Source organism: Bactrocera tryoni, chromosome 3 (genome assembly GCF_016617805.1).
Source record: "Bactrocera tryoni isolate S06 chromosome 3, CSIRO_BtryS06_freeze2, whole genome shotgun sequence".
NCBI classification, from domain to species: Eukaryota; Metazoa; Arthropoda; class Insecta; order Diptera; family Tephritidae; genus Bactrocera; species Bactrocera tryoni.
This window is the reverse complement of record NC_052501.1, coordinates 15,503,362-15,516,697: the sequence shown is the minus strand read 5'-3', so window position 1 is coordinate 15,516,697 and position 13,336 is coordinate 15,503,362. Positions and strand designations below refer to the sequence as shown.

Below are 13,336 nucleotides of genomic sequence, written 5' to 3'. Positions count from 1 at the left end.
ATCAAAAACACAACCTTTAAAAACGGTCGAGAGATCGTGAAGACATGCCTTGTTCGACGTCTTCAACTGATGAAAATATCAAAAAAGAGAGTGATGCGGTGCTTGAAAATCGTCAGGCAAGTGTTAGAGAGTTGGTAAGAGAGCTCGATATCTCTCAAGAGTCCGTCTGAAAGATTTTGGTGGATTTTTTAGGTATTAAACGCGTTCGTTCTCGACTCCTCCCAATAGACGTGAATTTTTTCATAAAGAGTACCGGAAGCAGGTCTCTTTGAAGATGCTTAATCGTGCGAGTTCCGATTATGACTTTAAGATGCAAAAAAGTCAACAATAATCGGTATAGAGGAAAAAACGAGCCGAAACCAAAAAGAACCAGGTCAAAACCGCTCAAAAATCAAGGTGAAGCTCATTATTTTTTTCGACATCCGATTTCTTTCGAAAACGGCCGAGATTGCGGTAAAACAATTAATAGATTTTACACGATGATAACGCCCAATCACATATATCCACAATTGTGACCAAATTGAAAGCCAAAAATGCAATGATTGCCATCGATCAACCACCGTATTCACCAGATTTGGCTTCGTGCAATTTTTTGTTGTTCCCCAAACTGAAATTGCCACTACCTGTAACCCGTTTTCAGTCGATCAAAGAGATAAAACAAAGTTCGCAGAATGAGCTGAAGGCCATGCCAAAAAAGTGCTTATGAAAAGTGTTTCGAGGATGGGAAAAATCATTGGCATAACCGCATTACCTATGGTGGGGATTACTTTGAAGACGGCAAAATAAAAATTGATGAATAAGTAAATATTTCGCGTTTTATTTACAATTACCGGGTATACAATGTATATGCACGAAATTTGGTATAAATTATTGTCCTTGAGGTAGCATTGTCATCATCATCTTCGAATATATTATTGGTTTGGACATCTGTAGCATATAGCTATCATTCAAATTGAGCCATGAAAATGGAAATTAAGATATTTTTTATACTATTTTTAATGCTATAAGAAATTCATTTGTGAAAGGTGTTATTTTTTGTGTTTCTTTTTCGAACAACATCAAAAGGTGCTCAAAAAATATGCGCAAAAATGCTGCTCTTCTTGCTAGCAAAGCTGTCAGCATCAATTACGGTTATTAATATAATCCTTTGCTACATTTTACAGTCCATATTTTCTATCATCATTGCAATAATTCATGCTTGCGCTTGTCAACTGCTCTCTCTCTCTCTCTCTCTCTCTAACACCTACTCTCCTTTACCTCACCAATCATAATCTCGACTAATTCCTTGCGCACAACTGCACACATATTTCATAAGAGTGGACCATACTCTCAACACCCGCAACCCCGCATAAATTTATCTTGTCAGCGCGCTTTCTGTGCTTGCTTTGCTTGCTGCAATGCTGCTCTGCTCGCTTGCACGACACCCATTTATATTAATGATCTTTTAGGATACTCTTGCGCTCATGCACGTCAGCCGCACTATAACTATATAACTGTATAAAGCAGTAGTCTGCTGCTCATTGTTGTACGTGTACGAACAGCTGTCACAGCTGCTGCTTGCATTCATCATGCTAATCATCTTTGCATTTGACTAACACCGGAGATTCCCTGAAATGTCATTTGCAATGCTCAGTTTCCTGCGAAAGTTTTGCTTTTTCGCTATTTTTTTTTTTTGTTTTTTCCTTTCGTGCCACCGCCCACTAGATGGTGAGGTGCTGCCTCATTTTTAACAGCTGTCATGTGTCGGCGTTGGCATTTGTCTTTAACTCCAACTAATGTGTAAGCAAATTGCTGGAAGCTTTGCTTGCTTGCAACACGCTGTCAGCAGTACGCCTTTCTTTGCCTTTTGTCTCAAACTGCTTTCGAATTTTCCTTACCATTGACCACCCGACCACGTGGCGTATGCTACGTGGCACACTCGAGTTAATATTTCATTTAATCTATTTGCTACGCCCAACCCTTCAGCGTTGTCTTAAGCCATTTCACTGCTTTGTTAAACTTCCACCCACCTCCTCTTAACCCAACTACCAGCACCAACACCAACAACTTTTCATATGCTTTTTCTCACTCATTCGCTTTATCGTGTCCAATCCGTTGCAGCGTCCATCAAGCACACTTAAATCGCTTTTTGTGCTTGTAATTGCATTGGTATGTGTATTGTGTGTGTGTTTCAGCGTCTGGCCCTGACCGATCCTTCGGTTCGTTTTAACGACTTTTTTGTTTAGTGTAACAACTGTCACTGTTCCTTGCAGGTTCATAATTTTTCACCTTAATGACCGACCGCCCATACACATACATATACACTTACACACACATACATTCTTGCATACGTGATTGAATTGGCCACCAGCTGAGCCAGTCGGCCGAACAGTTGACCAACACATGACTCGCCCATTCATTTAAACTCGTCCGCAGCTACACGAACTGGACAACACATAGGCTTAACTGCCAATGTATGGGTAGCGTGACACACACACACACATATATATAGGTATAGTACACACATACATATGAAAAGTTCACACATACATAAAAAAGTACACACATACATATAAGGTGCACACACATACAAAATATACACACATTCATTTCTAATATACACATACACACATACTACAGTCACAGCTGTCATTGTGGCTGGCTCACGTATGCATTTAGTGTCCTCCATTCATGCCTTCATTCCGCTACCCAAACCCTGCTAGCCAATTTCAGCCCAATGACAGCTCCTTGCATGCCTTCGTATTTACCGTTAACCGTCATCAAGTCGGTTTTTATTGTTTTGCGGCTGCCACATGCCTCCATATCTCCACTTATACTTCCCATATACGCTCTTGCTTACTTTCTTTTCTTTAAGACTCTACAAGGGCTTGTAGTTGCTGTGGCTCGTGTCACGTGAGGAAGAAGTTGTCATTCGTCTGTCGCAAATTGCAAGCGCAGATAATCGCTTTATTGCCAATATTTTGCATATGCTTACGATGTATCTTTTTTTATCGCATTTTAATGACCTTTCTACCTCCACGACCTCCTCACCCAACCTCTGCTCGCATTATTAGCTACCAGAGCGCAAAGCGGAAGGCATACGTGCCACTGGAAGTTCAAGAAAAGGTCGTTGTGCTGCCGGAAGAAGTTTGCGTCGCAAGCGCGTTTATGTGTGTGTGTGTGAGTGTGTGTGTTTGTGTTGATGACTTATAATTGAATTGTGTTAAGACAGCAAATTTACCGTAAAAGTCAGTACATATACAGATTGTTGTTGTTGTTGTTGCCACAAACATAAATAATTTGGGGAAGCTTTTTCGCACGCAACAACTTACTTGCCGCTTACAAACTAAATTGTTGTTGTTTGTACATCACTAATGAATTAATGCTACAAAATAGTTGTAAAATTTTGCTTTTTGTTCTTGTTGTAGTCGGATTCACTTTTTATGGTTTTACACACAGCACGCGAATTCGTTGTATTTTTTTGCCTATTTTACTTTATTTTTACATTCGTCGGTTTGCTGTTGTTGTAAAATTTTTTTGAATCTTTTCTAAATTTCTTATTAAATCCACTGACATGAAAACTTTTGCTGTGGCGCACGCACAATATACCCTTTTGTTGTCGTTACCACTAGAGAATACAACAACAACAACTGCTAAACACATTCGTTTTCATTTATTTCCATTTATTTTCACCAACGCTCCTCTAACTCATATACATATGTATGTGTGCATGTAAGTTGGTTTGTCATCGCTATTGCACGAATACGCACGAAAAGTCAACGAGTTAGAAGCACAAAGCCTCAAAGTTCACCTTTACCGTTAGCGTTTGGCACGCGTGACCGCAATGTGCTAAGTCGAAAATTCAACTAAACTCGTTGGCCGAAATGTTTGAATGCGTTGCCAAAAGCCAAAAGTGCATAGAAAGCAGTCGCAGCAGTCGCGAAGGAGGCACGCCGTGTTCGGCTAAAACGCAAGCGAGCAAACGAGTGAAGTAACGGTGCACGAAGTGAGTAAGACTAACAACCGAGCGCTTGTCGAGCAAGCGAAAGGGCTGTTGAGCGCGTTGGGTGGGAGTGTGTGATGTGGTGGGTGGTGTGGACTCCACTGCGGACACTATGGAGTAACCGTGTGGTGTAGTGTTGGGTGTGTAAGTGGCTCTGCGGCTTGCTTGTGTTTGTGTACATTTGTTTTGAGTGTTTTCTGCGCCGTGTGAGTAGAATGTAGTGTCATAGCTTCAGCACACGGCTGCCAACTTGTTGAGTGTGTTCGTTTGGTGCTGAGCGTGTTTGATCGAACCATTACGTAGGCATATCCATACACAGCAGTAGGTGTGATTCCAGCGAATGTTGGTTCTGTGAGGATGTATTATTTGTATATACGACAGTACATGTATTAAGGACAGTGTTGGCATTTTTGCCGAAACTGTGCCCAAAGTCCAATGAAAGTGTAAATTTAGTTGGTAAGATAATTTTTTTCAGTGTCACAGCAAAAATTTTACAAGAAAAAAAATGGAAGTTACTCTTTAAAGTCTGTGTGAAGATATACTCAATGGTATTTTATCACAAAATTTATAGAAAACACAGTAAGATAGCGAGCAACATTGCTTTACTTGGTTTAAACCGAATCAACGAATCCGTAAAAGATCAGAGATCTAACAGGTTCAACCAACTCACTTACAATTCCGAGAAGGAAATATCCAAGTTCAACTATCCTCAGATTTAGCTCGAACTGAGCTGCGTATATCGATAACCATGTAACAATGCCCAGATAGTATGGAACTAGAACTCACATCTTTATACTACTAAAATATCCCTCGGGAAAGACATATTTCGCTTTCCAATGATTTAACTCAGCTTCAGACTGTTCAGCATCAGCTCCAGGAGTGAAACATGAACCCCAGCAATCATACAAACTACCAGATCTATGTAGCTTATAAGATGGAAACGGACCCCTTTAATTTGTATAGTCTACAGTATATTGAAGTATCGTTGAGTCGGACATATTCAGATTTCTTAATGGATGAACTGAATATGAAAGAAAATAGTATAGAACCCCAAGGCTGACGAACTGAACATTGTAAGGAAATAAAGGTGTTTCTTAGTAATCTAGTATAAAAACTATTGAAGTATCAATTCATCAGACGCTTTCAGTTTACATATTGCATGTATCAAATATGGAAGGAAAATACAAGGAACGCTTTGAGCGAAACTTGAATCCCAGTAGTACAGTATGTAAAAAAAAATGGACTTTATAGCCAGAATCAAATATACCTCGACAAAAACGTATTCCATTTTCCAATGGATAAACCCAGCTTGAAAGAACAGGTATTTTGGAACCAAAACACGAACGTCAGCAATAATATAAAACACAAAATAGAGATCTTACATACAAATGAAAGCGGACACTCTTTATCAGTCAGTACGTACAATAGAGGAGACTTTAATGTCTACTTCTCTCCCATGAAGTCTTAGGCCAGTGGACCCATGGGAGAGACATAAGTTAGGAGTAGGTTAGATTTATCGGATAAAGTGCCGCAGTCCGGCTTTCGATACTTCCACCTATGGATGAACCGAATATGAAAGAAATGAGAAAGGAATCGCCATACTCTGAACAAAACACGAATACCAGTTGCACAGAGCATTAGAAGGAATGGATTTAATGCCTGGCATCAATGCACGATGTCCAATGGATAAACTGATATGCTGATTTGATATGCTGATTTGTTATGCAACTGAAAATTCGCCACTGGGCTGTAACAGAGGAACTGTCGCATAAATTTTTATACACTTAAAACTAGGTTAAACCGTGTAATGTCGCGGCTTTGGAAGAGCTCCGAAACATCTTTGGTACTAAAGGTCTGTAGGAAGAAGAAAGCGAGTTATTTCGGCCCTTCTTTCACTCTCTGAACTCTCTGAAATTAAAAAAATCCAGTCAATATAAAGAACAACTTTTCTTGGGACGTTCCAATCAGTTTAAAGGTTTCATTTCATGACTAATTCACTGCTTTTCTTCGTTCACTGGAAATATCTCTACCGCTAATAGAAACTTTATACAACGGTACAATTTGACTCAATTGTCCAACACTGGCACATTGTTTGAACAGATTGTTGCATTAACACTGAAGTGCCAGTTTAAAAGGCTAGGCAAGGGGCGCGGATTAAAAGCAACGCTGACATGACCGACCCCAATAATGACGCTTACTTTGAGTTAATACTAAATGGAGTCAATATGCAAGTACATACAACGTGTATGCATGCGCCTGTGTGTGTATGTGAAGGGATATGTGTAAGGATGCCAGTTAGAAGCGCTGAAAAAAACGAAAAAGGAAGAGATAGTATGAAAGAATGCAAAGAAATGGATAAAAGTAAAGCTGAAGAAGCGCAGACAGGGCTCATGAAGAGGGTCCAACGGAATGTGGGCAGTGAGGGCACTGTGGAGCGACAAGTGCTGCGTAGTAGATAACTAAGCGTGGGGGTGTGTTGCAAGGCTATAAGTCGTAAGTAAATTGTTGCACGAAACGAGCGCACAATGCCTGAGGCGATTGCTGCAACATCAGCGCTACAAACAATGCGCCGCGCGTAGGCAGCATTACAGGGTCACCCATACACACATACACATATAGACTCATGGACATTTACACACACATAGATGTAGGAGTAGAAACACTTGACTTTTTCTGCTTGCAGCGCTGTGGCACTTCTTCGCAGCTGTGCGCCATGTTGCCTGATGCTAACAATCGCAAGACAAACACACACACACACATATATTTTTTGTGCGCGAATGGAGAAACAACAGTTATAAGAAATGACTTCACCTTCCGGCTGGGCTGTCAGCGTTTTGTTTGAATTATTGATGGAAATTAAAATTTCGCGCAATGTGGCGCGCGCGATTGGTGCAACCAGCCAGCAACAACAAGAAGCATCAGAAAAAGTAACGCTGCAGAAGATAATCTCAAGAGGGTGCAGAAGTGAAGCAGCTGCGCGGGTTAAGCTGCCGCAACGGATGTTAACTAAAACACTTGTTTCGCGGACAATTGCAAGTGGCAGCCACAAGCACACACATTCAACGATGCAATTTGTTTTTTTTTTTTGTTCTTTTTTTGGAATTGCGTCATGCAACGTGTAGCGCTCGCATGGAGTGTCGAGTGAGTTGATGAAAGATTGTCCAAGGCGCGGCCACGCCAACTGCTCACATACACATACATGTGCATGTACGTGCCACAAGGCGTTGCAGCCACGAAGCGCATGCAGAAGAACGTGCCCGCGGTGGCGTTTGGCTTCTGCGAAAGTGACCACCCGTTGTTGACGAAGAGCGAAGCGTTAGCTTAAGGCGCCGCGTGTGGCGTGCAACGCGCTTGGGGCGGAAGCTGAGGCAACCGTTGTGACAGCTGTCGTTGTCATTGTTAAACAGCGGCTCATGCAAAAATATAACACACTTAAAATATGGCCACAAATACAACTGTTGTATTGCCAGCAATTTCCTTTCTTTCACTCGTTGGCTATTCCACTCGCTGCGGGTGTGGGTGCGTCTGTGTGTGGTAGACATCACTCATGCTGTCTTTTAATGACGTTCGAGTTCAAGGAGTTCGCCCACATGGAAATGTAAGTGCCACTTGCTGCACATTCCGTTATTCACTGACATTTTCAGTTGGGTTTAATTTTGAAATGTGGTTCTTCGGAATTAGTTGGCATAAAGGGTCACATTTGAAGAATTGTTGGTAAAATTTTGAAATTTATTTGAAGATTGGACGTGAATTGGCTAAACAAGTTGGAATCAGGTAAGTCTATACTTTGAACGTCTTTTTGGGATCATAAAAGAAAGCAGGATTCAAAAGTTTTCAGTTTGTGGTATTTTGGTCTAGGCCGACCTTAAAAGCCAAGGGAGGTCACTTTGTTCTTTATAATAGTAACAAAGTTCAACAAGGGACTGAGAAGACAGTATAAGGTCATAATATATCAAGCAAAGCTTTCCATAATTGTAATGAGCTTGATAAAAGAGAGAGAGAGAGAGAGAGAGAAAAGAGATAGAGTTCGAGGCAAATAAATATTACAGAGGTACAATATTGCACAACTTGCTCTATAGACCCCCTGTCTATGAATGTATATGTCATTCTTTGAGGCTCCAGATATTGAAAGAAAACGTACAAGCACCTGTTGTAGAGTTTAAAAATATACCATTAACCATCCAACATTTAAGTTTTTGATGCGAGGAGCTTTAGATCCACGTCTGAAAGTTTTCGGCATCACAAAAATCTAGTACTCCAACTATTCAAGAAAGATAACTCAAAAAGAGTTCGTCTTCTGGAGATTTTGACCATTTTATGCTAGTTGGGTCACAAAGACAATTACTAATAAATGTTCCAAATTTTGTTCAATTCGATAGAGGATTTCACCTTGTACAGACTTCGATCATAGATTGACTGGGAGACGACTACCTTCATTTGCAGTTTTCTCGATTATACTTCACTTTATGATCATCACTGTCACCTATGGCTTAAAACTAATTAACTTGTATACAACGCTCATATTCTGAATAATGAGAACTATCGTGAGAACCAACAAGAATAAGTATATATTTTGTATACCTGCAGGTTTCCAAAGCCATACGATAAATTTTTAACTAATTCCAGTTTCCCGGACTGTTAAAACACCAGTCTTTTATTATGCCAAAAATTTTCAGATGTGGATCCAAAGCTCTTTCTGTATCGACGTACTACTATAAGTCTATTTTAAATGTGTTGAGGAGACTAATGTCGATATCATTCAACTTTTATTCAGTTCACTGAAGATATTACCTCCAACATATAGTATATTTAGCTCAGTCTAATGAAAGTTCGACAGTTGAGAAGATTGCCTTCAAACAACTTTGACATATGTGCAAAGTGGACAGTAGCCGATGAAAGAGCCTATAATTGCCATAAGAAAAACCTTATTGACAGCAAGAAGTTCAGAGATTCGCTGGAGTTGTACCACAGGCCAATAGGACATCAGCAGTTTACAAAAGATTCCCAACATGTCTTCAGATCATTAAAAGACATACATATGTAATGGTTCCTTTATATGTAAAAGCTTAAAGTGATGATGTTTATACCTTAAAAGTTAAAAAACCCTTCTCACAAACACCATAGCTGACAGTGACCACACTGAAATAGCTACGAAGTCTGCCAAAAAGAGAAGAAATTACGATTTTATGGGACAAAATAACTTATATTTCATAGCAGTATTACTGTAAAAGAGAAGCGTTTTAACAAATATTTAAAAACATATTTTTTTCGAACGCGGAGCGCTTGTTCGAGTTTGGAAATCAATTGCTTGTAATAACGGTGATTTGCAGAGCGAAAAAATCATAGAAATTGTAATCGTTTAGTAGCAGTAATAGTTGTAAAATAAACTGCATCGCTTAAAACCGTAAAATTTATGTAGTCATCTCATAGTCAGCCTATGATCGAAAACCATGCAAAGCGAACCCCTCGATCAAAATGAACAAAAATCGGTACATATGTTAAAACAACTAAAAATAAAATAATTAAAAACATATTTTCTTTACTTCGTACGAGGAGCTCTTGTTCGAGAACGATAAAACATAAGCTAGGAATAACGGCGTTTTAAGAGCGAAGAAATCATAAAAATTAGAATATTTTAGTGGTAAGTATTTGTATTGTGAATTATATACGAGTAAAAGTGGGTAATGCAAGCATTCATCTTATGGTCAGCCTATGGTCGAATATTATGCAAAGCGAACCTCTCGATCAAACTGAACGAAATTCGTTACAGATGTTAGTTGAGGTACGTATAATTTAAACAGCAAAAAAAACTTATAAAATAAAATAAATAAAATAATTAAGTCACGTAATGCTTATTTTTTTTCCTTTTTTATAACAGTTCTTGAGTTATTATACCTATTGGTCTTGACATTTTTATGACAGTCTTTAGTTAAATAAAATCCAGGTCTATTCCAGAAACGTTTTCAGAAACGTAGAACCGGCTGTGGTGGAAATTATTGGTGCCTCTTATCTGCCATCATTCTTCTCCATACAATATTTCATCAGCAAATTTTCTCTCGTTTTCGTATATTTTTCAGCACTTGTCTGCTGTTTACAATTTTCAACCCTTTAACGGTCGCTCAGTTCATTTTATTATAATCCTTATCATTGTTATTATTACTATTATTATTTTTATGTGTGTGTTTATGACAGCTGTAAGCATTCTGGTATTTCGCGCTGCTAGCTTAACTAAAGTTTTGACTTGTGGGCGATTGTCTGTCCTTATTTTCATGCCCTCACTTTTCTGTCCATGACTTCTCACATGCCCAACAGCTATTTACTCCTCCAGTCCTTCAGCTGGCTTGCTGGCTTGCTGGCTGGTTGTGGCACGTCAACTGCACAATATGTTTGTTTATTTCGCTACAACATTGTTATTATTTTTAATGCACTCACACACACACACATACACACACCAACTGTTTTTCACTCCTTTGCTCAGTTCGCTTTCTTTTTCGCATTTTCGTATTTTATTTTGTTACGAGTATTTGCTTTGTTTTCGCTTGCCACGACTTTTGCCAGCTCCCACCTTCTGTTTACACATTCGCTGTTGTGTCATCCTTGTGCCTGCCGGCCTCCAGCTGCTCGCTTGCCAACTCGCTCGTCTCAAATTAATTTACTTATAAATACAATTTGACATTGAGCGCAACAAAATGTAAACATTGCATGCTCAAATGAATTAAAAATGCAAAACAACACAGCACACAATGAAGATAATGTATATGCATGTAGATGTAAATCTATACAAACGTATACATGTATATGCATGTATGTGTGGAGTATACAGTGGCACACTAGCGGCGAGCTTGCCTTAAATCGCCGTTTGGATTAAGTGTGGGTTAAGCCTGGCGATAGAAAGTGTCACTGCGGGCTGTTGTTGTTGTGAATATTTTTGTTGTTGTTCTACGTAACGCATTGTAGTTGCATTCAAGTTAAATTTATTTAGCGAAAACCAATTTAGCCGCTGGTGGTCGTCTAATTTTCTATGGTTTTGTTTAATTGCTAAAATAAATATTTTCGAAAGGATTCGAATTTGAATAGCAATAAAAATAAAAGTTTTTTAAATTGTAAATAAAAACATAGTTCGCACTATTTTTTAACACAACAGCGTTTTATATTAGTTTTTTGGGGCCTCGAGTGGAAAGCAATGACTTTTATGTGATTGTTGGCCTTCAATTTGAAACTGGTCCGAGGATCGCTCTGCTTTTCTCTTTTTAACCCCACAAACAAGAGATCAAGGAACTCAAATCCGAAGATGTGGATGGGCAGCCAATGTCATCGCTTTTTAAGCTCTGACGAACCGGTGTGTATTTTTTTCTGCAAAGATTTGTTAGTCTGACTCGCAGAGTGCCTCGGTTGAAGCCAGTAAATTTCAAACAAATTTCATGTATATATATTATTTACAAACTTCAGGAGCTAACAACTACCGATATGTGACTTGTGGATCTACATTCAAGAACTCAAGAATTATTGAACTATGAATCTGTTTTCTATAGTCACATTTCTCATAACTGTAAGTAAAATGTGTATCTACGGTAGATTTGAAAGCGAAGAAGGAAAACAAGCAGCATTACCACGGGAGTTAGCTCAAAATATTTTATACTGCTGCAAACATAACAACTTGAAGCACAAAAGAAAGTCTAAAGACATCTATCTTCGAAACAGATAAAAATATTTCCCAATTATTGCGTTAGAACAGCAACAATTTTTAAATCGCAACCACAAAAGGCCTACCACGAAAGGCAAATCTGTTTTCAGAACTTTTTTAAAACAATCCTTTAGCTTTACTAAGATTGAAAACCCACCGCTGAGAAAGCAATATGAGAAAGTTAAAAGCTGACTCTTATGAAACACTAAAAAGAGGTTTATCATAATCTAAGGAACACAAAACAAAATTAATTTTACGTTAAAAAACGATACAAAGGAACATAATATCCCAGAATCTACTTAACTGAGGTTAGATGTGGTATTAATTTCGGTTAGGTTAGGTTATGTTAGTCCGGCAGGCCAATGAGCCACGCATAGACCACGCATACCTTTGCGATACCAGATGGAGTTCAGCTACTAGGTCCTTAAATAGTAGTCATCCTTTAGGATCGATGAGTAGTAGTCATCCTAGGTTCATTTAGTTTAAAGCAGTTATATAGATGTAAAAAATAGTGCGATTTTTAGATTTAAATTTCGCGCGAAAACCCATTCTTCGAAATATTTTTTTTTCCTAGGTGAGTATGAGTTTCACCGACTTCTGTGTCAAATGTTACGTCAAAATAATCACCAGTCTTTAGTACACGCTTGAAATTATTCAACAAAGAAGTTCCATTCTATTTCGTGTGTGGAATTCAATTTCTGGTGCCGAAACGTTCAGAATGTTGGAAAAGGGCTTCGGGGATAATTGTTCGTTGCGAGTAAGTGTTTTTGATTGGTACAAATTATTCAAAGATGGTCGAGAACGCGTCCAGGACGGACATCAATATCTACTGATGATCAAGATGTCAATAAAATATAAAATATTGGTGATGAAAAATCGACGGTTACCAGTCGGAGATCTTACTAGTATCGGTGGATTATCAAAAGGATCAGTATAGGTATATCAAGGTTATGTTGACAGTTTTCTTCAATTATCAAGGTGTAGTGTACTCCGAATTCCTTCTGACCGGTCAAACCGGTCAACAAGGAATACTATTTGAGTGTCATGCGTCGTTTGCGTTAAGCTATTTGTAAATAGAGGCCGGAATTATGGGCTTTTGCCCCACGATAATGCACCGTCGGATGCTTCATTGATTTTCAACTAATGTCGTGTCGCAACTACTATATTTGCCTGATTTAGCTCCGTCTGACTTCTGGTTATTCGGCAAACTCAAATGACTGCTCTGGGGAAACCGTCTTGAAGGCTATTCCGAAAATTTACTTTAACAACTGTTTCGATGACTGGAAAAAACTTTGACACAAGTGTATTGTGGCCAAGAGGGACTTTGGGGGGGACGATTTTGAGGAACAAATTAAGAATTTTAATATTGTGATCAAAGCTTTACTATTTTTTGCTCATAGTAGTATTTGTTAGAATTTGGTGAATCAGTGTAATTGGCTTTCCAAATGTCTCGAAACTCGCTTTTAGAGTCCATGGAAAAAATATCGCCAAAACGGCTTGATCGATATGCTTGATATGCCCACGACTTTCCTACACACATTTTTCAAACAACGATTGAAGGAATAAGAGTGTTCATGATAATTTCGAATAAGCCACTCTGAAATGCAAATTTCTTCACAAAAACCGAGTTTTGTTTGGAAAGCTGCTATCTTGTCAAAAATATACATTTT

At 38.8% G+C, this 13,336-nt stretch overlaps 1 protein-coding gene across 2 annotated transcripts in view; it reads right to left on the bottom strand.

Annotated features, from left to right (window-relative positions):
* The window catches only part of LOC120771034 (apoptosis-stimulating of p53 protein 1), a 123,950-nt gene that overhangs the window by 71,036 nt on the left and 39,578 nt on the right, over positions 1-13,336 (bottom strand). The window contains exon 1 of one of the 2 annotated variants that reach the window (XM_040098822.1): positions 3,221-3,809. The exons of the other annotated variant lie outside the window; for it this stretch is intronic. The gene's annotated coding sequence lies outside the window, so the exon portion shown is untranslated. Of the gene's footprint in view, positions 1-3,220; positions 3,810-13,336 lie in introns of those variants that run through there. 2 annotated transcript variants of the gene reach the window in all.